Genomic DNA, 20,308 nt, shown 5'->3' with positions numbered 1-20,308 from the left:
CACAATTTTCAGGTTCAAAAAGGTCAACAGAACTAGGGATTCCCAGCCAGTCTCCCATGCTGGTACTTGCCAAGCCTTAAGCTGCATTGCTGCTGTGATCTGACGAGAGCAGGCACATTCAGCTTAGAATGGCCGTTGACAGCAGCCGTTCAATTTGAACCTTCTTTTACTATCTCATAGAGAAAATAACTAAATTTTCAGGTTCAAAAAGGTCAACGGATCTTGGGATTCCTACCCAGTCTCCCATGCTGGTACTTGCCAAGCCTTAAGCTGCTGCGATCTGACGAGAGCAGGCACATTCAGCTTAGAATGGCCGTTGACAGCAGCTGTTCAATTTGAACCTTCTTTTACTATCTCATAGAGAAACTAACACAATTTTCAGGTTCAAAAAGGTCAACGGAACTTGGGATTCCCAGCCAGTCTCCCATGCTGGTACTTGCCAAGCCTTAAGATGCATTGCTGCTGCGATCTGACGAGAGCAGGCACATTCAGCTTAGAATGGCCGTTGACAGCAGCTGTTCAATTTGAACCTTCTTTTACTATCTCATAGAGAAACTAACACATTTTCAGGTTCAAAAAGGTCAACGGAACTTGGAATTCCCAGCCAGTCTCCCATGCTGGTACTTGCCAAGCCTTAAGTTGCATTGCTGCTGCGATCTGACGAGAGCAGGCAAATTCAGCTTAGAATGGCCGTTGACAGCAGCTGTTCAATTTGAACCCGCTTTTGCTATCTCATAGAGAAACTAACACAATTTTCAGGTTCAAAAAGGTCAACAGAACTTGGGATTCCCAGCCAGTCTCCCATGCTGGTACTTGCCAAGCCTTAAGCTGCATTGCTGCTGCGATCTGACGAGAGCAGGCACATTCAGCTTAGAATGGCCGTTGACAGCAGCTGTTCAATTTGAACCCGCTTTTGCTATCTCATAGAGAAACTAACACAATTTTCAGGTTCAAAAAGGTCAACGGAACTTGGGATTCCCAGCCAGTCTCCCATGCTGGTACTTGCCAAGCCTTAAGCTGCATTGCTGCTGCGATCTGACGAGAGCAGGCACATTCAGCTTAGAATGGCCGTTGACAGCAGCTGTTCAATTTGAACCCGCTTTTGCTATCTCATAGAGAAACTAACACAATTTTCAGGTTCAAAAAGGTCAACGGAACTTGGGATTCCCAGCCAGTCTCCCATGCTGGTACTTGCCAAGCCTTAAGCTGCATTGCTGCTGCGATCTGACGAGAGCAGGCACATTCAGCTTAGAATTGCCGTTGACAGAAGCTGTTCAATTTGAACCTTCTTTTACTATCTCATAGAGAAACTAACACAATTTTCAGGTTCAAAAAGGTCAACAGAACTTGGGATTCCCAGCCAGTCTCCCATGCTGGTACTTGCCAAGCCTTAAGCTGCATCGCTGCTGCGATCTGAAAAGAGCACACACATTCAGCTTAGAATGGCCGTTGACAGCAGTTGTTCAATTTGAACCTTCTTCCACTATCTCATAGAGAATCTAACACAATTTTCAGGTTCAAAAAGGGCACCAGAACTTGGGATTCCCAGCCAGTCTCCCATGCTGGTACTTGCCAAGCCTTAAGCTGCATCGCTGCTGCGATCTGACAAGAGCACGCACATTCAGCTTAGAATGGCCGTTGACAGCAGCTGTTCAATTTGAACCTTCTTTTACTATCTCATAGAGAAACTAACACAATTTTCAGGTTCAAAAAGGTCAACGGAACTTGGGATTCCCAGCCAGTCTCCCATGCTGGTACTTGCCAAGCCTTAAGCTGCATTGCTGCTGCGATCTGACGAGTGCAGGCACATTCAGCTTAGAATGGCCGTTGACAGCAGCATTTCAAATTGAACCTTCTTTTACTATCTCATAGAGAAACTAACACAATTTTCAGGTTCAAAAAGGTCAATGGAACTTGGGATTCCCAGCCAGTCTCCCATGCTGGTACTTGCCAAGCCTTAAGCTGCATTGCTGCTGCGATCTGACGAGAGCAGGCACATTCAGCTTAGAATGGCCATTGACAGCAGTTGTTCAATTTGAACCTTCTTCTACTATCTCATATAGAAACTAACACAATTTTCAGGTTCAAAAAGGTCACCAGAACTTGGGATTCCAAGCCAGTCTCCCATGCTGGTACTTGCCAAGCCTTAAGCTGCATCGCTGCTGCGATCTGACAAGAGCACGCACATTCAGCTTAGAATGGCCGTTGACAGCAGCTGTTCAATTTGAAAGTTCTTTTACTATCTCATAGAGAAACTAACACAATTTTCAGGTTCAAAAAGGGCAACGGAACTTGGGATTCCCAGCCAGTCTCCTATGCTGGTACTTGCCAAGCCTTAAGCTGCATTGCTGCTGCAATCTGACGAGAGCAGGCACATTCAGCTTAGAATTGCCGTTGACAGCAGCTGTTCAATTTGAACCTTCTTTTACTATCTCATAGAGAACCTAACACAATTTTCAGGTTCAAAAAGGTCAACAGAACTTGGGATTCCCAGCCAGTCTCCCATGCTGGTACTTGCAAGCCTTAAGCTGCATCGCTGCTGCGATCTGAAAAGAGCACACACATTCAGCTTAGAATGGCCGTTGACAGCAGTTGTTCAATTTGAACCTTCTTCTACTATCTCATAGAGAAACTAACACAATTTTCAGGTTCAAAAAGGTCACCAGAACTTGGGATTCCCAGCCAGTCTCCCATGCTGGTACTTGCCAAGCCTTAAGCTGCATCACTGCTGCGATCTGACAAGAGCACGCACATTCAGCATAGAATTGCCGTTGACAGCAGCTTTTCAATTTGAACCTTCTTTTACTATCTCATACAGAAACTAACACAATTTTCAGGTTCAAAAAGGTCAATGGAACTTGGGATTCCCAGCCAGTCTCCCATGCTGGTACTTGCCAAGCCTTAAGCTGCATTGCTGCTGCGATCTGACGAGAGCAGGCACATTCAGCTTAGAATGGCCATTGACAGCAGCTGTTCAATTTGAACCTTCTTTTACTATCTCATAGAGAAACTAACACATTTTCAGGTTCAAAAAGGTCAACGGAACTTGGAATTCCCAGCCAGTCTCCCATGCTGGTACTTGCCAAGCCTTAAGCTGCATTGCTGCTGCGATCTGACGAGAGCAGGCAAATTCAGCTTAGAATGGCCGTTGATAGCAGCTGTTCAATTTGAACCTTCTTTTAGTATCTCATAGAGAAACTAACACAATTTTCAGGTTCAAAAAGGTCAACAGAACTAGGGATTCCCAGCCAGTCTCCCATGCTGGTACTTGCCAAGCCTTAAGCTGCATTGCTGCTGTGATCTGACGAGAGCAGGCACATTCAGCTTAGAATGGCCGTTGACAGCAGCCGTTCAATTTGAACCTTCTTTTACTATCTCATAGAGAAAATAACTAAATTTTCAGGTTCAAAAAGGTCAACGGATCTTGGGATTCCTACCCAGTCTCCCATGCTGGTACTTGCCAAGCCTTAAGCTGCTGCGATCTGACGAGAGCAGGCACATTCAGCTTAGAATGGCCGTTGACAGCAGCTGTTCAATTTGAACCTTCTTTTACTATCTCATAGAGAAACTAACACAATTTTCAGGTTCAAAAAGGTCAACGGAACTTGGGATTCCCAGCCAGTCTCCCATGCTGGTACTTGCCAAGCCTTAAGATGCATTGCTGCCGCGATCTGACGAGAGCAGGCACATTCAGCTTAGAATGGCCGTTGACAGCAGCTGTTCAATTTGAACCTTCTTTTACTATCTCATAGAGAAACTAACACATTTTCAGGTTCAAAAAGGTCAACGGAACTTGGAATTCCCAGCCAGTCTCCCATGCTGGTACTTGCCAAGCCTTTAGTTGCATTGCTGCTGCGATCTGACGAGAGCAGGCAAATTCAGCTTAGAATGGCCGTTGACAGCAGCTGTTCAATTTGAACCCGCTTTTGCTATCTCATAGAGAAACTAACACAATTTTCAGGTTCAAAAAGGTCAACGGAACTTGGGATTCCCAGCCAGTCTCCCATGCTGGTACTTGCCAAGCCTTAAGCTGCATTGCTGCTGCGATCTGACGAGAGCAGGCACATTCAGCTTAGAATGGCCGTTGACAGCAGCTGTTCAATTTGAACCCGCTTTTGCTATCTCATAGAGAAACTAACACAATTTTCAGGTTCAAAAAGGTCAACGGAACTTGGGATTCCCAGCCAGTCTCCCATGCTGGTACTTGCCAAGCCTTAAGCTGCATTGCTGCTGCGATCTGACGAGAGCAGGCACATTCAGCTTAGAATGGCCGTTGACAGCAGCTGTTCAATTTGAACCCGCTTTTGCTATCTCATAGAGAAACTAACACAATTTTCAGGTTCAAAAAGGTCAACGGAACTTGGGATTCCCAGCCAGTCTCCCATGCTGGTACTTGCCAAGCCTTAAGCTGCATTGCTGCTGCGATCTGACGAGAGCAGGCACATTCAGCTTAGAATTGCCGTTGACAGAAGCTGTTCAATTTGAACCTTCTTTTACTATCTCATAGAGAAACTAACACAATTTTCAGGTTCAAAAAGGTCAACAGAACTTGGGATTCCCAGCCAGTCTCTCATGCTGGTACTTGCCAAGCCTTAAGCTGCATCGCTGCTGCGATCTGAAAAGAGCACACACATTCAGCTTAGAATGGCCGTTGACAGCAGTTGTTCAATTTGAACCTTCTTCCACTATCTCATAGAGAAACTAACACAATTTTCAGGTTCAAAAACGTCACCAGAACTTGGGATTCCCAGCCAGTCTCCCATGCTGGTACTTGCCAAGCCTTAAGCTGCATCGCTGCTGCGATCTGACAAGAGCACGCACATTCAGCTTAGAATGGCCGTTGACAGAAGCTTTTCAATTTGAACCTTCTTTTACTATCTCATAGGGAAACTAACACAATTTTCAGGTTCAAAAAGGTCAACGGAACTTGGGATTCCCAGCCAGTCTCCCATGCTGGTACTTGCCAAGCCTTAAGCTGCATTGCTGCTGCGATCTGACGAGAGCAGGCACATTCAGCTTAGAATGGCCATTGACAGCAGCTGTTCAATTTGAACCTTCTTTTACTATCTCATAGAGAACCTAACACAATTTTCAGGTTCAAAAAGGTCAACAGAACTTGGGATTCCCAGCCAGTCTCCCATGCTGGTACTTGCCAAGCCTTAAGCTGCATCGCTGCTGCGATCTGACAAGAGCAGGCACATTCAGCTTAGAATGGCCGTTGACAGCAGCATTTCAAATTGAACGTTCTTTTACTATCTCATAGAGAAACTAAAACAATTTTCAAGTTCAAAAAGGTCAACAGAACTTGGGATTCCCAGCCAGTCTCCCATGCTGGTACTTGCCAAGCCTTAAGCTGCATCGCTGCTGCGATCTGAAAAGAGCACGCACATTCAGCTTAGAATAGACGTTGACAGCAGCTGTTCAATTTGAACCTTCTTTTACTATCTCATAGAGAAACTAACACAATTTTCAGGTTCAAAAAGGTCAATGGAACTTGGGATTCCCAGCCAGTCTCCCATGCTGGTACTTGCCAAGCCTTAAGCTGCATTGCTGCTGCGATCTGACGAGAGCAGGCACATTCAGCTTAGAATGGCCATTGACAGCAGTTGTTCAATTTGAACCTTCTTCTACTATCTCATATAGAAACTAACACAATTTTCAGGTTCAAAAAGGTCACCAGAACTTGGGATTCCAAGCCAGTCTCCCATGCTGGTACTTGCCAAGCCTTAAGCTGCATCGCTGCTGCGATCTGACAAGAGCACGCACATTCAGCTTAGAATGGCCGTTGACAGCAGCTGTTCAATTTGAAAGTTCTTTTACTATCTCATAGAGAAACTAACACAATTTTCAGGTTCAAAAAGGGCAACGGAACTTGGGATTCCAAGCCAGTCTCCCATGCTGGTACTTGCCAAGCCTTAAGCTGCATTGCTGCTGCAATCTGACAAGAGCAGGCACATTGAGCTTAGAATGGCCGTTGACAGCAGCTGTTCAATTTGAACCTTCTTTTGCTATCTCATAGAGAAACTAACACAATTTTCAGGTTCAAAAAGGTCACCAGAACTTGGGATTCCAAGCCAGTCTCCCATGCTGGTACTTGCCAAGCCTTAAGCTGCATCGCTGCTGCGATCTGACAAGAGCACGCACATTCAGCTTAGAATGGCCGTTGACAGCAGCTGTTCAATTTGAACCTTCTTTTACTATCTCATAGAGAAACTAACACATTTTCAGGTTCAAAAAGGTCAACAGAACTTGGGATTCCCATCCAGTCTCCCATGCTGGTACTTGCCAAGCCTTAAGCTGCATTGCTGCTGCGATCTGACGAGAGCAGGCACATTCAGCTTAGAATGGCCGTTGACAGCAGCTGTTCAATTTGAACCTTCTTTTACTATCTCATAGAGAAACTAACACAATTTTCAGGTTCAAAAAGGTCAACGGAACTTGGAATTCCCAGCCAGTCTCCCATGCTGGTACTTGCCAAGCCTTAAGTTGCATTGCTGCTGCGATCTGACGAGAGCAGGCAAATTCAGCTTAGAATGGCCGTTGACAGCAGCTGTTCAATTTGAACCTTCTTTTACTATCTCATAGAGAAACTAACACATTTTCAGGTTCAAAATGGTCAACAGAACTTGGGATTCCCAGCCAGTCTCCCATGCTGGTACTTGCCAAGCCTTAAGCTGCATTGCTGCTGCAATCTGACGAGAGCAGGCACATTCAGCTTAGAATTGCCGTTGACAGCAGCTGTTCAATTTGAACCTTCTTTTACTATCTCATAGAGAAACTAACACAATTTTCAGGTTCAAAAAGGTCAACAGAACTTGGGATTCCCAGCCAGTCTCCCATGCTGGTACTTGCCAAGCCTTAAGCTGCATCGCTGCTGCGATCTGACAAGAGCACGCACATTCAGCTTAGAATTGCCGTTGACAGCAGCTTTTCAATTTGAACCTTCTTTTACTATCTCATACAGAAACTAACACAATTTTCAGGTTCAAAAAGGTCAACGGAACTTGGGATTCCCAGCCAGTCTCCCATGCTGGTACTTGCCAAGCCTTAAGCTGCATTGCTGCTGCGATCTGACGAGAGCAGGCACATTCAGCTTAGAATGGCCATTGACAGCAGCTGTTCAATTTGAACCTTCTTTTACAATCTCATAGAGAAACTAACACAATTTTCAGGTTCAAAAAGGTCAACAGAACTTGGGATTCCCAGCAAGTCTCCCTTGCTGGTACTTGCCAAGCCTTAAGCTGCATCGCTGCTGCGATCTGACAAGAGCACACTCATTCAGCTTAGAATGGCCGTTGACAGCAGTTGTTCAATTTGAACCTTCTTCTACTATCTCATAGAGAAACTAACACAATTTTCAGGTTCAAAAAAGTCACCAGAACTTGGGATTCCCAGCCAGTCTCCCATGCTGGTACTTGCCAAGCCTTAAGCTGCATCGCTGCTGCGATCTGACAAGAGCACGCACATTCAGCTTAGAATGGCGGTTGACAGCAGCTGTTCAATTTGAACCTTCTTTTACTATCTCATAGAGAAACTAACACAATTTTCAGGTTCAAAAAGGTCAACGGACCTTGGGATTCCCAGCCAGTCTCCCATGCTGGTACTTGCCAAGCCTTAAGCTGCATTGCTGCTGCGATCTGACAAGAGCAGGCACATTCAGCTTAGAATGGCCGTTGACAGCAGCATTTCAAATTGAACCTTCTTTTACTATCTCATAGAGAAACTAAAACAATTTTCAAGTTCAAAAAGGTCAACAGAACTTGGGATTCCCAGCCAGTCTCCCATGCTGGAACTTGCCAAGCCTTAAGCTGCATCACTGCTGCGATCTGACAAGAGCACGCACATTCAGCTTAGAATGGCCGTTGACAGCAGCTGTTCAATTTGAACCTTCTTTTACTATCTCATAGAGAAACTAACACAATTTTCAGGTTCAAAAAGGTCAACAGAACTTGGGATTCCCAGCCAGTTTCCCATGCTGGTACTTGCCAAGCCTTAAGCTGCATTGCTGCTGCGATCTGACGAGAGCAGGCACATTCAGCTTAGAATGGCCGTTGACAGCAGCTGTTCAATTTGAACCTTCTTTTGCTATCTCATAGAGAAACAAACACAATTTTCAGGTTCAAAAAGGTCAACAGAACTTGGGATTCCCAGCCAGTCTCCCATGCTGGTACTTGCCAAGCCTTAAGCTGCATTGCTGCTGCGATCTGACGAGAGCAGGCACATTCAGCTTAGAATGGCCGTTGACAGCAGCTGTTCAATTTGAACCTTCTTTTACTATCTCATAGAGAAACTAACACAATTTTCAGGTTCAAAAAGGTCACCAGAACTTGGGATTCCAAGCCAGTCTCCCATGCTGGTACTTGCCAAGCCTTAAGCTGCATCGCTGCTGCGATCTGACAAGAGCACGCACATTCAGCTTAGAATGGCCGTTGACAGCAGCTGTTCAATTTGAACCTTCTTTTACTATCTCATAGAGAAACTAACACATTTTCAGGTTCAAAAAGGTCAACAGAACTTGGGATTCCCAGCCAGTCTCCCATGCTGGTACTTGCCAAGCCTTAAGCTGCATTGCTGCTACGATCTGACGAGAGCAGGCACATTCAGCTTAGAATGGCCGTTGACAGCAGCTGTTCAATTTGAACCTTCTTTTACTATCTCATAGAGAAACTAACACAATTTTCAGGTTCAAAAAGGTCAACGGAACTTGGGATGCCAAGCCTTAAGCTGCATTGCTGCTGCGATCTGAAAAGAGCACACACATTCAGCTTAGAATGGCCGTTGACAGCAGTTGTTCAATTTGAACCTTCTTCCACTATCTCATAGAGAAACTAACACAATTTTCAGGTTCAAAAAGGTCACCAGAACTTGGGATTCCCAGCCAGTCTCCCATGCTGGTACTTGCCAAGCCTTAAGCTGCATCGCTGCTGCGATCTGACAAGAGCACGCACATTCAGCTTAGAATGGCCGTTGACAGCAGCTTTTCAATTTGAACCTTCTTTTACTATCTCATAGGGAAACTAACACAATTTTCAGGTTCAAAAAGGTCAACGGAACTTGGGATTCCCAGCCAGTCTCCCATGCTGGTACTTGCCAAGCCTTAAGCTGCATTGCTGCTGCGATCTGACAAGAGCAGGCACATTCAGCTTAGAATGGCCGTTGAAAGCAGCTGTTCAATTTGAACCTTCTTTTACTATCTCATAGAGAAACTAACACAATTTTCAGGTTCAAAAAGGTCAACGAAACTTGGGATTCCCAGCCAGTCTCCCATGCTTGTACTTGCCAAGCCTTAAGATGCATTGCTGCTGCGATCTGACGAGAGCAGGCACATTCAGCTTAGAATGGCCGTTGACAGCAGCTGTTCAATTTGAACCTTCTTTTACTATCTCATAGAGAAACTAACACAATTTTCAGGTTCAAAAAGGTCAACAGAACTTGGGATTCCCAGCCAGTCTCCCATGCTGGTACTTGCCAAGCCTTAAGCTGCATTGCTGCTGCGATCTGATGAGAGCACGCACATTCAGCTTAGAATGGCCGTTGACAGCAGCTGTTCAATTTGAACCTTCTTTTACTATCTCATAGAGAAACTAACACAATTTTCAGGTTCAAAAAGGTCAACGGAACTTGGGATTCCCAGCCAGTCTCCCATGCTGGTACTTGCCAAGCCTTAAGCTGCATTGCTGCTGCGATCTGACGAGAGCAGGCACATTCAGCTTAGAATGGCCATTGACAGCAGTTGTTCAATTTGAACCTTCTTCTACTATCTCATATAGAAACTAACACAATTTTCAGGTTCAAAAAGGTCACCAGAACTTGGGATTCCAAGCCAGTCTCCCATGCTGGTACTTGCCAAGCCTTAAGCTGCATCGCTGCTGCGATCTGACAAGAGCACGCACATTCAGCTTAGAATGGCCGTTGACAGCAGCTGTTCAATTTGAAAGTTCTTCTACTATCTCATATAGAAACTAACACAATTTTCAGGTTTAAAAAGGTCACCAGAACTTGGGATTCCAAGCCAGTCTCCCATGTTGGTATTTGCCAAGCCTTAAGCTGCATTGCTGCTGCAATCTGACAAGAGCAGGCACATTCAGCTTAGAATGGCCATTGACAGCAGCTGTTCAATTTGAACCTTCTTTTGCTATCTCATAGAGAAACTAACACAATTTTCAGGTTCAAAAAGGTCACCAGAACTTGGGATTCCAAGCCAGTCTCCCATGCTGGTACTTGCCAAGCCTTAAGCTGCATCGCTGCTGCGATCTGACAAGAGCACGCACATTCAGTTTAGAATGGCCGTTGACAACAGCTGTTCAATTTGAACCTTCTTTTACTATCTCATAGAGAAACTAACACATTTTCAGGTTCAAAAATGTCAACAGAACTTGGGATTCCCAGCCAGTCTCCCATGCTGGTACTTGCCAAGCCTTAAGCTGCATTGCTGCTGCGATCTGACGAGAGCAGGCACATTCAGCTTAGAATGGCCGTTGACAGCAGCTTTTCAATTTGAACCTTCTTTTACTATCTCATAGGGAAACTAACACAATTTTCAGGTTCAAAAAGGTCAACGGAACTTGGGATTCCCAGCCAGTCTCCCATGCTGGTACTTGCCAAGCCTTAAGCTGCATTGCTGCTGCGATCTGACAAGAGCAGGCACATTCAGCTTAGAATGGCCGTTGAAAGCAGCTGTTCAATTTGAACCTTCTTTTACTATCTCATAGAGAAACTAACACAATTTTCAGGTTCAAAAAGGTCAACGGAACTTGGGATTCCCAGCCAGTCTCCCATGCTTGTACTTGCCAAGCCTTAAGATGCATTGCTGCTGCGATCTGACGAGAGCAGGCACATTCAGCTTAGAATGGCCGTTGACAGCAGCTGTTCAATTTGAACCTTCTTTTACTATCTCATAGAGAAACTAACACAATTTTCAGGTTCAAAAAGGTCAACAGAACTTGGGATTCCCAGCCAGTCTCCCATGCTGGTACTTGCCAAGCCTTAAGCTGCATTGCTGCTGCGATCTGATGAGAGCACGCACATTCAGCTTAGAATGGCCGTTGACAGCAGCTGTTCAATTTGAACCTTCTTTTACTATCTCATAGAGAAACTAACACAATTTTCAGGTTCAAAAAGGTCAACGGAACTTGGGATTCCCAGCCAGTCTCCCATGCTGGTACTTGCCAAGCCTTAAGCTGCATTGCTGCTGCGATCTGACGAGAGCAGGCACATTCAGCTTAGAATGGCCATTGACAGCAGTTGTTCAATTTGAACCTTCTTCTACTATCTCATATAGAAACTAACACAATTTTCAGGTTCAAAAAGGTCACCAGAACTTGGGATTCCAAGCCAGTCTCCCATGCTGGTACTTGCCAAGCCTTAAGCTGCATCGCTGCTGCGATCTGACAAGAGCACGCACATTCAGCTTAGAATGGCCGTTGACAGCAGCTGTTCAATTTGAAAGTTCTTTTACTATCTCATAGAGAAACTAACACAATTTTCAGGTTCAAAAAGGGCAACGGAACTTGGGATTCCCAGCCAGTCTCCCATGCTGGTACTTGCCAAGCCTTAAGCTGCATTGCTGCTGCGATCTGGCGAGAGCAGGCACATTCAGCTTAGAATGGCCATTGACAGCAGTTGTTCAATTTGAACCTTCTTCTACTATCTTATATAGAAACTAACACAATTTTCAGGTTTAAAAAGGTCACCAGAACTTGGGATTCCAAGCCAGTCTCCCATGTTGGTACTTGCCAAGCCTTAAGCTGCATTGCTGCTGCAATCTGACAAGAGCAGGCACATTCAGCTTAGAATGGCCATTGACAGCAGCTGTTCAATTTGAACCTTATTTTGCTATCTCATAGAGAAACTAACACAATTTTCAGGTTCAAAAAGGCCACCAGAACTTGGGATTCCAAGCCAGTCTCCCATGCTGGTACTTGCCAAGCCTTAAGCTGCATCGCTGCTGCGATCTGACAAGAGCACGCACATTCAGTTTAGAATGGCCGTTGACAGCAACTGTTCAATTTGAACCTTCTTTTACTATCTCATAGAGAAACTAACACATTTTCAGGTTCAAAAATGTCAACAGAACTTGGGATTCCCAGCCAGTCTCCCATGCTGGTACTTGCCAAGCCTTAAGCTGCATTGCTGCTGCGATCTGACGAGAGCAGGCACATTCAGCTTAGAATGGCCGTTGACAGCAGCTGTTCAATTTGAACCTTCTTTTACTATCTCATAGAGAAACTAACACAATTTTCAGGTTCAAAAAGGTCAACGGAACTTGGGATTCCCAGCCAGTCTCCCATGCTGGTACTTGCCAAGCCTTAAGCTGCATTGCTGCTGCGATCTGACGAGAGCAGGCACATTCAGCTTAGAATGGCCGTTGACAGCAGCTTTTCAATTTGAACCTTCTTTTACTATCTCATAGAGAAACTAACACATTTTCAGGTTCGAAAAGGACAACGGAACTTGGAATTCCCAGCCAGTCTCCCATGCTGGTACTTGCCAAGCCTTAAGTTGCATTGCTGCTGCGATCTGACGAGAGCAGGCAAATTCAGCTTAGAATGGTCGTTGACAGCAGCTGTTCAATTTGAACCTTCTTTTACTATCTCATAGAGAAACTTACACATTTTCAGGTTCAAAATGGTCAACAGAACTTGGGATTCCCAGCCAGTCTCCCATGCTGGTACTTGCCAAGCCTTAAGCTGCATTGCTGCTGCAATCTGACGAGAGCAGGCACATTCAGCTTAGAATTGCCGTTGACAGCAGCTGTTCAATTTGAACCTTCTTTTACTATCTCATAGAGAAACTAACACAATTTTCAGGTTCAAAAAGGTCACCAGAACTTGGGATTCCCAGCCAGTCTCCCATGCTGGTACTTGCCAAGCCTTAAGCTGCATCGCTGCTGCGATCTGACAAGAGCACGCACATTCAGCTTAGAATGGCGGTTGACAGCAGCTGTTCAATTTGAACCTTCTTTTACTATCTCATAGAGAAACTAACACATTTTCAGGTTCAAAAAGGTCAACAGAACTTGGGATTCCCAGCCAGTCTCCCATGCTGGTACTTGCCAAGCCTTAAGCTGCATTGCTGCTACGATCTGACGAGAGCAGGCACATTTAGCTTAGAATGGCCGTTGACAGCAGCTGTTCAATTTGAACCTTCTTTTACTATCTCATAGAGAAACTAACACAATTTTCAGGTTCAAAAAGGTCAAGGGAACTTGGGATTCCCAGCCAGTCTCCCATGCTGGTACTTGCCAAGCCTTAAGCTGCATTGCTGCTGCGATCTGAAAAGAGCACACACATTCAGCTTAGAATGGCCGTTGACAGCAGTTGTTCAATTTGAACCTTCTTCCACTATCTCATAGAGAAACTAACACAATTTTCAGGTTCAAAAAGGTCACCAGAACTTGGGATTCCCAGCCAGTCTCCCATGCTGGTACTTGCCAAGCCTTAAGCTGCATTGCTGCTGCGATCTGACAAGAGCAGGCACATTCAGCTTAGAATGGCCGTTGAAAGCAGCTGTTCAATTTGAACCTTCTTTTACTATCTCATAGAGAAACTAACACAATTTTCAGGTTCAAAAAGGTCAACGGAACTTGGGATTCCCAGCCAGTCTCCCATGCTTGTACTTGCCAAGCCTTAAGATGCATTGCTGCTGCGATCTGACGAGAGCAGGCACATTCAGCTTAGAATGGCCGTTGACAGCAGCTGTTCAATTTGAACCTTCTTTTACTATCTCATAGAGAAACTAACACAATTTTCAGGTTCAAAAAGGTCAACAGAACTTGGGATTCCCAGCCAGTCTCCCATGCTGGTACTTGCCAAGCCTTAAGCTGCATTGCTGCTGCGATCTGATGAGAGCACGCACATTCAGCTTAGAATGGCCGTTGACAGCAGCTGTTCAATTTGAACCTTCTTTTACTATCTCATAGAGAAACTAACACAATTTTCAGGTTCAAAAAGGTCAACGGAACTTGGGATTCCCAGCCAGTCTCCCATGCTGGTACTTGCCAAGCCTTAAGCTGCATTGCTGCTGCGATCTGACGAGAGCAGGCACATTCAGCTTAGAATGGCCATTGACAGCAGTTGTTCAATTTGAACCTTCTTCTACTATCTCATATAGAAACTAACACAATTTTCAGGTTCAAAAAGGTCACCAGAACTTGGGATTCCAAGCCAGTCTCCCATGCTGGTACTTGCCAAGCCTTAAGCTGCATCGCTGCTGCGATCTGACAAGAGCACGCACATTCAGCTTAGAATGGCCGTTGACAGCAGCTGTTCAATTTGAAAGTTCTTTTACTATCTCATAGAGAAACTAACACAATTTTTAGGTTCAAAAAGGGCAACGGAACTTGGGATTCCCAGCCAGTCTCCCATGCTGGTACTTGCCAAGCCTTAAGCTGCATTGCTGCTGCGATCTGGCGAGAGCAGGCACATTCAGCTTAGAATGGCCATTGACAGCAGTTGTTCAATTTGAACCTTCTTCTACTATCTTATATAGAAACTAACACAATTTTCAGGTTTAAAAAGGTCACCAGAACTTGGGATTCCAAGCCAGTCTCCCATGTTGGTACTTGCTAAGCCTTAAGCTGCATTGCTGCTGCAATCTGACAAGAGCAGGCACATTCAGCTTAGAATGGCCGTTGACAGCAGCTGTTCAATTTGAACCTTCTTTTGCTATCTCATAGAGAAACTAACACAATTTTCAGGTTCAAAAAGGTCACCAGAACTTGGGATTCCAAGCCAGTCTCCCATGCTGGTACTTGCCAAGCCTTAAGCTGCATCGCTGCTGCGATCTGACAAGAGCACGCACATTCAGTTTAGAATGGCCGTTGACAGCAGCTGTTCAATTTGAACCTTCTTTTACTATCTCATAGAGAAACTAACACATTTTCAGGTTCAAAAAGGTCAACAGAACATGGGATTCCCAGCCAGTCTCCCATGCTGGTACTTGCCAAGCCTTAAGCTGCATTGCTGCTGCGATCTGACGAGAGCAGGCACATTCAGCTTAGAATGGCCGTTGACAGCAGCTGTTCAATTTGAACCTTCTTTTACTATCTCATAGAGAAACTAACACAATTTTCAGGTTCAAAAAGGTCAACGGAACTTGGAATTCCCAGCCAGTCTCCCATGCTGGTACTTGCCAAGCCTTAAGTTGCATTGCTGCTGCGATCTGACGAGAGCAGGCAAATTCAGCTTAGAATGGCCGTTGACAGCAGCTGTTCAATTTGAACCTTCTTTTACTATCTCATAGAGAAACTAACACATTTTCAGGTTCAAAAAGGTCAACAGAACTTGGGATTCCCAGCCAGTCTCCCATGCTGGTACTTGCCAAGCCTTAAGCTGCATTGCTGCTGCAATCTGACGAGAGCAGGCACATTCAGCTTAGAATTGCCGTTGACAGCAGCTGTTCAATTTGAACCTTCTTTTACTATCTCATAGAGAAACTAACACAATTTTCAGGTTCAAAAAGGTCAACAGAACTTTGGATTCCCAGCCAGTCTCCCATGCTGGTACTTGCCAAGCCTTAAGCTGCATCGCTGCTGCGATCTGAAAAGAGCACACACATTCAGCTTAGAATGGCCGTTGACAGCAGTTGTTCAATTTGAACCTTCTTCTACTATCTCATAGAGAAACTAACACAATTTTCAGGTTCAAAAAGGTCACCAGAACTTGGGATTCCCAGCCAGTCTCCCATGCTGGTACTTGCCAAGCCTTAAGCTGCATCGCTGCTGCGATTTGACAAGAGCACGCACATTCAGCTTAGAATTGCCGTTGACAGCAGCTTTTCAATTTGAACCTTCTTTTACTATCTCATACAGAAACTAACACAATTTTCAGGTTCAAAAAGGTCAACGGAACTTGGGATTCCCAGCCAGTCTCCCATGCTGGTACTTGCCAAGCCTTAAGCTGCATTGCTGCTGCGATTTGACGAGAGCAGGCACATTCAGCTTAGAATGGCCATTGACAGCAGCTGTTCAATTTGAACCTTCTTTTACTATCTCATAGAGAAACTAACACAATTTTCAGGTTCAAAAAGGTCAACAGAACTTGGGATTCCCAGCCAATCTCCCATGCTGGTACTTGCCAAGCCTTAAGCTGCATCGCTTCTGCGATCTGACAAGAGCACACACATTCAGCTTAGAATGGCCGTTGACAGCAGTTGTTCAATTTGAACCTTCTTCTACTATCTCATAGAGAAACTAACACAATTTTCAGGTTCAAAAAAGTCACCAGAACTTGGGATTCCAAATCAGTCTCCCATGCTGGTACTTGCCAAGCCTTAAGCTGCATCGCTGCTGCGATCTGACAAGAGCACGCACATTCAGCTTAGAATGGCCGTTGACAGCAGCGGTTCAATTTGAACCTTCTTTTACTATCTCATAGAGAAACTAACACAATTTTCAGGTTCAAAAAGGTCAACGGAACTTGGGATTCCCAGCCAGTCTCCCATGCTGGTACTTGCCAAGCCTTAAGCTGCATTGCTGCTGCGATCTGACAAGAGCAGGCACATTCAGCTTAGAATGGCCGTTGACAGCAGCATTTCAAATTGAACCTTCTTTTACTATCTCATAGAGAAACTAAAACAATTTTCAAGTTCAAAAAGGTCAACAGAACTTGGGATTCCCAGCCAGTCTCCCATGCTGGAACTTGCCAAGCCTTAAGCTGCATCGCTGCTGCGATCTGACAAGAGCACGCACATTCAGCTTAGAATGGCCGTTGACAGCAGCTGTTCAATTTGAACCTTCTTTTACTATCTCATAGAGAAACTAACACAATTTTCAGGTTCAAAAAGGTCAACGGAACTTGGGATTCCCAGCCAGTCTCCTATGCTGGTACTTGCCAAGCCTTAAGCTGCATTGCTGCTGCGATCTGACAAGAGCAGGCACATTCAGCTTAGAATGGCCATTGACAGCAGTTGTTCAATTTGAACCTTCTTCTACTATCTTATATAGAAACTAACACAATTTTCAGGTTCAAAAAGGTCACCAGAACTTGGGATTCCAAGCCAGTCTCCCATGCTGGTACTTGCCAAGCCTTAAGCTACATTGCTGCTGCAATCTGACAAGAGCAGGCACATTCAGCTTAGAATGGCCGTTGACAGCAGCTGTTCAATTTGAACCTTCTTTTGCTATCTCATAGAGAAACTAACACAATTTTCAGGTTCAAAAAGGTCACCAGAACTTGGGATTCCAAGCCAGTCTCCCATGCTGGTACTTGCCAAGCCTTAAGCTGCATCGCTGCTGCGATCTGACAAGAGCACGCACATTCAGCTTAGAATGGCCGTTGACAGCAGCTGTTCAATTTGAACCTTCTTTTACTATCTCATAGAGAAACTAACACATTTTCAGGTTCAAAAAGGTCAACAGAACTTGGGATTCCCAGCCAGTCTCCCATGCTGGTACTTGCCAAGCCTTAAGCTGCATTGCTGCTGCGATCTGACGAGAGCAGGCACATTCAGCTTAGAATGGCCGTTGACAGCAGCTGTTCAATTTGAACCTTCTTTTACTATCTCATAGAGAAACTAACACAATTTTCAGGTTCAAAAAGGTCAACGGAACTTGGGATTCCCAGCCAGTCTCCCATGCTGGTACTTGCCAAGCCTTAAGCTGCATTGCTGCTGCGATCTGACGAGAGCAGGCACATTCAGCTTAGAATGGCCGTTGACAGCAGCTGTTCAATTTGAACCTTCTTTTACTATCTCATAGAGAAACTAACACATTTTCAGGTTCAAAAAGGTCAACGGAACTTGGAATTCCCAGCCAGTCTCCCATGCTGGTACTTGCCAAGCCTTAAGTTGCATTGCTGCTGCGTTCTGACGAGAGCAGGCAAATTCAGCTTAGAATGGCCGTTGACAGCAGCTGTTCAATTTGAACCTTCTTTTACTATCTCATAGAGAAACTAACACAATTTTCAGGTTCAAAAAGGTCAACAGAACTTGGGATTCCCAGCCAGTCTCCCATGCTGGTACTTGCCAAGCCTTAAGCTGCATCGCTGCTGCGATCTGAAAAGAGCACACACATTCAGCTTAGAATGGCCGTTGACAGCAGTTGTTCAATTTGAACCTTCTTCTACTATCTCATAGAGAAACTAACACAATTTTCAGGTTCCAAAAGGTCAACAGAACTTGGGATTCCCAGCCAGTCTCCCATGCTGGTACTTGCCAAGCCTTAAGCTGCATCGCTGCTGCGATCTGACAAGAGCACGCACATTCAGCTTAGAATTGCCGTTGACAGCAGCTTTTCAATTTGAACCTTCTTTTACTATCTCATACAGAAACTAACACAATTTTCAGGTTCAAAAAGGTCAACGGAACTTGGGATTCCCAGCCAGTCTCCCATGCTGGTACTTGCCAAGCCTTAAGCTGCATTGCTGCTGCGATCTGACGAGAGCAGGCACATTCAGCTTAGAATGGCCATTGACAGCAGCTATTCAATTTGAACCTTCTTTTGCTATCTCATAGAGAAACTAACACAATTTTCAGGTTCAAAAAGGTCACCAGAACTTGGGATTCCAAGCCAGTCTCCCATGCTGGTACTTGCCAAGCCTTAAGCTGCATTGCTGCTGCGATCTGACGAGAGCAGGCACATTCAGCTTAGAATGGCCGTTGACAGCAGCTGTTCAATTTGAACCTTCTTTTACTATCTCATAGAGAAACTAACACAATTTTCAGGTTCAAAAAAGTCACCACAACTTGGGATTCCCAGCCAGTCTCCCGTGCTGGTACTTGCCAAGCCTTAATCTGCATTGCTGCTGCGATCTGACAAGAGCAGGCACATTCAGCTTAGAATGGCCGTTGACAGCAGCATTTCAAATTGAACCTTCTTTTACTATCTCATAGAGAAACTAAAACAATTTTCAAGTTCAAAAAGGTCAACAGAACTTGGGATTCCCAGCCAGTCTCCCATGCTGGAACTTGCCAAGCCTTAAGCTGCATCGCTGCTGCGATCTGACAAGAGCACGCACATTCAGCTTAGAATGGCCGTTGACAGCAGCTGTTCAATTTGAACCTTCTTTTACTATCTCATAGAGAAACTAACACAATTTTCAGGTTCAAAAAGGTCAACAGAACTTGGGATTCCCAGCCAGTCTCCCATGCTGGTACTTGCCAAGCCTTAAGCTGCATTGCTGCTGCGATCTGACGAGAGCACGCACATTCAGCTTAGAATGGCCGTTGACAGCAGCTGTTCAATTTGAACCTTCTTTTGCTATCTCATAGAGAAACTAACACAATTTTCAGGTTCAAAAAGGTCAACGGAACTTGGGATTCCCAGCCAGTCTCCCATGCTGGTACTTGCCAAGCCTTAAGCTGCATTGCTGCTGCGATCTGACAAGAGCAGGCACATTCAGCTTAGAATGGCTGTTGAAAGCAGCTGTTCAATTTGAACCTTCTTTTACTATCTCATAGAGAAACTAACACAATTTTCAGGTTCAAAAAGGTCAACGGAACTTGGGATTCCCAGCCAGTCTCCCATGCTGGTACTTGCCAAGCCTTAAGCTGCATTGCTGCTGCGATCTGACAAGAGCAGGCACATTCAGCTTAGAATGGCTGTTGAAAGCAGCTGTTCAATTTGAACCTTCTTTTACTATCTCATAGAGAAACTAACACAATTTTCAGGTTCAAAAAGGGCACCAGAACTTGGGATTCCCAGCCAGTCTCCCATGCTGGTACTTGCCAAGCCTTAAGCTGCATTGCTGCTGCGATCTGACGAGAGCAGCCACATTCAGCTTAGAATGGCCGTTGACAGCAGCTGTTCAATTTGAACCTTCTTTTGCTATCTCATAGAGAAACTAACACAATTTTCAGGTTCAAAAAGGTCAACGGAACTTGGGATTCCCAGCCAGTCTCCCATGCTGGTACTTGCCAAGCCTTAAGCTGCATTGCTGCTGCGATCTGACAAGAGCAGGCACATTCAGCTTAGAATGGCCGTTGACAGCAGCTGTTCAATTTGAACCTTCTTTTACTATCTCATAGAGAAACTAACACAATTTTCAGGTTCCAAAAGGTCAACAGAACTTGGGATTCCCAGCCAGTCTCCCATGCTGGTACTTGCCAAGCCTTAAGGTGCATCGCTGCTGCGATCTGAAAAGAGCACACACATTCAGCTTAGAATGGCCGTTGACAGCAGCTGTTCAATTTGAACCTTCTTTTACTATCTCATAGAGAAACTAACACAATTTTCAGGTTCAAAAAGGTCAACAGAACTTGGGATTCCAAGCCAGTCTCCCATGCTGGTACTTGCCAAGCCTTAAGCTGCATTGCTGCTGCGATCTGACAAGAGCAGGCACATTCAGCTTAGAATGGCCGTTGACAGCAG

The 20,308-nt window shown here is 45.1% G+C and overlaps 60 pseudogenes; all 60 read right to left on the bottom strand.

Moving 5' to 3' along the window:
• Window positions 1–21: 21 nt before the first annotated feature.
• Window positions 22–140, bottom strand: LOC140090799 (5S ribosomal RNA; annotated as a pseudogene).
• Window positions 141–391: 251 nt separating this feature from the next.
• LOC140088142 (5S ribosomal RNA) lies at window positions 392–510 on the bottom strand (annotated as a pseudogene).
• A 69-nt stretch (window positions 511–579) lies between these two features.
• On the bottom strand, window positions 580–698 carry LOC140093371 (5S ribosomal RNA; annotated as a pseudogene).
• Window positions 699–768: 70 nt separating this feature from the next.
• LOC140079316 (5S ribosomal RNA) lies at window positions 769–887 on the bottom strand (annotated as a pseudogene).
• Window positions 888–957: 70 nt separating this feature from the next.
• Window positions 958–1,076, bottom strand: LOC140093128 (5S ribosomal RNA; annotated as a pseudogene).
• Window positions 1,077–1,146: 70 nt separating this feature from the next.
• LOC140083931 (5S ribosomal RNA) lies at window positions 1,147–1,265 on the bottom strand (annotated as a pseudogene).
• A 448-nt stretch (window positions 1,266–1,713) lies between these two features.
• LOC140085597 (5S ribosomal RNA) lies at window positions 1,714–1,832 on the bottom strand (annotated as a pseudogene).
• A 70-nt stretch (window positions 1,833–1,902) lies between these two features.
• LOC140082996 (5S ribosomal RNA) lies at window positions 1,903–2,021 on the bottom strand (annotated as a pseudogene).
• A 259-nt stretch (window positions 2,022–2,280) lies between these two features.
• Window positions 2,281–2,399, bottom strand: LOC140095684 (5S ribosomal RNA; annotated as a pseudogene).
• Window positions 2,400–2,846: 447 nt separating this feature from the next.
• Window positions 2,847–2,965, bottom strand: LOC140082994 (5S ribosomal RNA; annotated as a pseudogene).
• Window positions 2,966–3,034: 69 nt separating this feature from the next.
• LOC140091410 (5S ribosomal RNA) lies at window positions 3,035–3,153 on the bottom strand (annotated as a pseudogene).
• Window positions 3,154–3,223: 70 nt separating this feature from the next.
• On the bottom strand, window positions 3,224–3,342 carry LOC140090798 (5S ribosomal RNA; annotated as a pseudogene).
• Window positions 3,343–3,593: 251 nt separating this feature from the next.
• On the bottom strand, window positions 3,594–3,712 carry LOC140093684 (5S ribosomal RNA; annotated as a pseudogene).
• Window positions 3,713–3,781: 69 nt separating this feature from the next.
• On the bottom strand, window positions 3,782–3,900 carry LOC140096225 (5S ribosomal RNA; annotated as a pseudogene).
• Window positions 3,901–3,970: 70 nt separating this feature from the next.
• On the bottom strand, window positions 3,971–4,089 carry LOC140093116 (5S ribosomal RNA; annotated as a pseudogene).
• A 70-nt stretch (window positions 4,090–4,159) lies between these two features.
• On the bottom strand, window positions 4,160–4,278 carry LOC140093103 (5S ribosomal RNA; annotated as a pseudogene).
• A 70-nt stretch (window positions 4,279–4,348) lies between these two features.
• LOC140083930 (5S ribosomal RNA) lies at window positions 4,349–4,467 on the bottom strand (annotated as a pseudogene).
• A 448-nt stretch (window positions 4,468–4,915) lies between these two features.
• Window positions 4,916–5,034, bottom strand: LOC140082743 (5S ribosomal RNA; annotated as a pseudogene).
• Window positions 5,035–5,104: 70 nt separating this feature from the next.
• LOC140089813 (5S ribosomal RNA) lies at window positions 5,105–5,223 on the bottom strand (annotated as a pseudogene).
• A 259-nt stretch (window positions 5,224–5,482) lies between these two features.
• On the bottom strand, window positions 5,483–5,601 carry LOC140082993 (5S ribosomal RNA; annotated as a pseudogene).
• A 636-nt stretch (window positions 5,602–6,237) lies between these two features.
• LOC140082196 (5S ribosomal RNA) lies at window positions 6,238–6,356 on the bottom strand (annotated as a pseudogene).
• A 70-nt stretch (window positions 6,357–6,426) lies between these two features.
• LOC140093516 (5S ribosomal RNA) lies at window positions 6,427–6,545 on the bottom strand (annotated as a pseudogene).
• Window positions 6,546–6,614: 69 nt separating this feature from the next.
• Window positions 6,615–6,733, bottom strand: LOC140094902 (5S ribosomal RNA; annotated as a pseudogene).
• Window positions 6,734–6,992: 259 nt separating this feature from the next.
• LOC140082412 (5S ribosomal RNA) lies at window positions 6,993–7,111 on the bottom strand (annotated as a pseudogene).
• A 448-nt stretch (window positions 7,112–7,559) lies between these two features.
• On the bottom strand, window positions 7,560–7,678 carry LOC140095508 (5S ribosomal RNA; annotated as a pseudogene).
• A 259-nt stretch (window positions 7,679–7,937) lies between these two features.
• On the bottom strand, window positions 7,938–8,056 carry LOC140084868 (5S ribosomal RNA; annotated as a pseudogene).
• A 70-nt stretch (window positions 8,057–8,126) lies between these two features.
• On the bottom strand, window positions 8,127–8,245 carry LOC140079315 (5S ribosomal RNA; annotated as a pseudogene).
• Window positions 8,246–8,503: 258 nt separating this feature from the next.
• Window positions 8,504–8,622, bottom strand: LOC140089212 (5S ribosomal RNA; annotated as a pseudogene).
• Window positions 8,623–9,042: 420 nt separating this feature from the next.
• Window positions 9,043–9,161, bottom strand: LOC140095000 (5S ribosomal RNA; annotated as a pseudogene).
• A 70-nt stretch (window positions 9,162–9,231) lies between these two features.
• LOC140098688 (5S ribosomal RNA) lies at window positions 9,232–9,350 on the bottom strand (annotated as a pseudogene).
• A 70-nt stretch (window positions 9,351–9,420) lies between these two features.
• On the bottom strand, window positions 9,421–9,539 carry LOC140086002 (5S ribosomal RNA; annotated as a pseudogene).
• Window positions 9,540–9,609: 70 nt separating this feature from the next.
• LOC140082742 (5S ribosomal RNA) lies at window positions 9,610–9,728 on the bottom strand (annotated as a pseudogene).
• Window positions 9,729–10,364: 636 nt separating this feature from the next.
• Window positions 10,365–10,483, bottom strand: LOC140083315 (5S ribosomal RNA; annotated as a pseudogene).
• A 70-nt stretch (window positions 10,484–10,553) lies between these two features.
• Window positions 10,554–10,672, bottom strand: LOC140094999 (5S ribosomal RNA; annotated as a pseudogene).
• Window positions 10,673–10,742: 70 nt separating this feature from the next.
• LOC140095609 (5S ribosomal RNA) lies at window positions 10,743–10,861 on the bottom strand (annotated as a pseudogene).
• A 70-nt stretch (window positions 10,862–10,931) lies between these two features.
• LOC140086001 (5S ribosomal RNA) lies at window positions 10,932–11,050 on the bottom strand (annotated as a pseudogene).
• Window positions 11,051–11,120: 70 nt separating this feature from the next.
• LOC140082410 (5S ribosomal RNA) lies at window positions 11,121–11,239 on the bottom strand (annotated as a pseudogene).
• Window positions 11,240–11,498: 259 nt separating this feature from the next.
• On the bottom strand, window positions 11,499–11,617 carry LOC140096795 (5S ribosomal RNA; annotated as a pseudogene).
• A 447-nt stretch (window positions 11,618–12,064) lies between these two features.
• Window positions 12,065–12,183, bottom strand: LOC140083313 (5S ribosomal RNA; annotated as a pseudogene).
• A 70-nt stretch (window positions 12,184–12,253) lies between these two features.
• Window positions 12,254–12,372, bottom strand: LOC140093091 (5S ribosomal RNA; annotated as a pseudogene).
• A 257-nt stretch (window positions 12,373–12,629) lies between these two features.
• Window positions 12,630–12,748, bottom strand: LOC140094788 (5S ribosomal RNA; annotated as a pseudogene).
• Window positions 12,749–13,006: 258 nt separating this feature from the next.
• Window positions 13,007–13,125, bottom strand: LOC140096677 (5S ribosomal RNA; annotated as a pseudogene).
• Window positions 13,126–13,573: 448 nt separating this feature from the next.
• Window positions 13,574–13,692, bottom strand: LOC140095608 (5S ribosomal RNA; annotated as a pseudogene).
• Window positions 13,693–13,762: 70 nt separating this feature from the next.
• On the bottom strand, window positions 13,763–13,881 carry LOC140086000 (5S ribosomal RNA; annotated as a pseudogene).
• A 70-nt stretch (window positions 13,882–13,951) lies between these two features.
• On the bottom strand, window positions 13,952–14,070 carry LOC140082741 (5S ribosomal RNA; annotated as a pseudogene).
• Window positions 14,071–14,329: 259 nt separating this feature from the next.
• LOC140096945 (5S ribosomal RNA) lies at window positions 14,330–14,448 on the bottom strand (annotated as a pseudogene).
• A 447-nt stretch (window positions 14,449–14,895) lies between these two features.
• On the bottom strand, window positions 14,896–15,014 carry LOC140087727 (5S ribosomal RNA; annotated as a pseudogene).
• A 70-nt stretch (window positions 15,015–15,084) lies between these two features.
• Window positions 15,085–15,203, bottom strand: LOC140093515 (5S ribosomal RNA; annotated as a pseudogene).
• A 69-nt stretch (window positions 15,204–15,272) lies between these two features.
• On the bottom strand, window positions 15,273–15,391 carry LOC140094794 (5S ribosomal RNA; annotated as a pseudogene).
• A 448-nt stretch (window positions 15,392–15,839) lies between these two features.
• Window positions 15,840–15,958, bottom strand: LOC140095081 (5S ribosomal RNA; annotated as a pseudogene).
• A 448-nt stretch (window positions 15,959–16,406) lies between these two features.
• LOC140088946 (5S ribosomal RNA) lies at window positions 16,407–16,525 on the bottom strand (annotated as a pseudogene).
• A 259-nt stretch (window positions 16,526–16,784) lies between these two features.
• On the bottom strand, window positions 16,785–16,903 carry LOC140089900 (5S ribosomal RNA; annotated as a pseudogene).
• A 447-nt stretch (window positions 16,904–17,350) lies between these two features.
• Window positions 17,351–17,469, bottom strand: LOC140079314 (5S ribosomal RNA; annotated as a pseudogene).
• Window positions 17,470–17,539: 70 nt separating this feature from the next.
• Window positions 17,540–17,658, bottom strand: LOC140093078 (5S ribosomal RNA; annotated as a pseudogene).
• Window positions 17,659–17,727: 69 nt separating this feature from the next.
• Window positions 17,728–17,846, bottom strand: LOC140090314 (5S ribosomal RNA; annotated as a pseudogene).
• A 448-nt stretch (window positions 17,847–18,294) lies between these two features.
• LOC140082740 (5S ribosomal RNA) lies at window positions 18,295–18,413 on the bottom strand (annotated as a pseudogene).
• Window positions 18,414–18,483: 70 nt separating this feature from the next.
• LOC140097979 (5S ribosomal RNA) lies at window positions 18,484–18,602 on the bottom strand (annotated as a pseudogene).
• Window positions 18,603–19,050: 448 nt separating this feature from the next.
• LOC140089883 (5S ribosomal RNA) lies at window positions 19,051–19,169 on the bottom strand (annotated as a pseudogene).
• A 637-nt stretch (window positions 19,170–19,806) lies between these two features.
• Window positions 19,807–19,925, bottom strand: LOC140088945 (5S ribosomal RNA; annotated as a pseudogene).
• A 259-nt stretch (window positions 19,926–20,184) lies between these two features.
• Window positions 20,185–20,303, bottom strand: LOC140096505 (5S ribosomal RNA; annotated as a pseudogene).
• Window positions 20,304–20,308: the final 5 nt, after the last annotated feature.

Source organism: Engystomops pustulosus, chromosome 9 (assembly GCF_040894005.1).
Source record: "Engystomops pustulosus chromosome 9, aEngPut4.maternal, whole genome shotgun sequence".
Lineage (NCBI taxonomy): Eukaryota > Metazoa > Chordata > Amphibia > Anura > Leptodactylidae > Engystomops > Engystomops pustulosus.
This window is presented reverse-complemented; position numbering and strand designations above follow the sequence as displayed.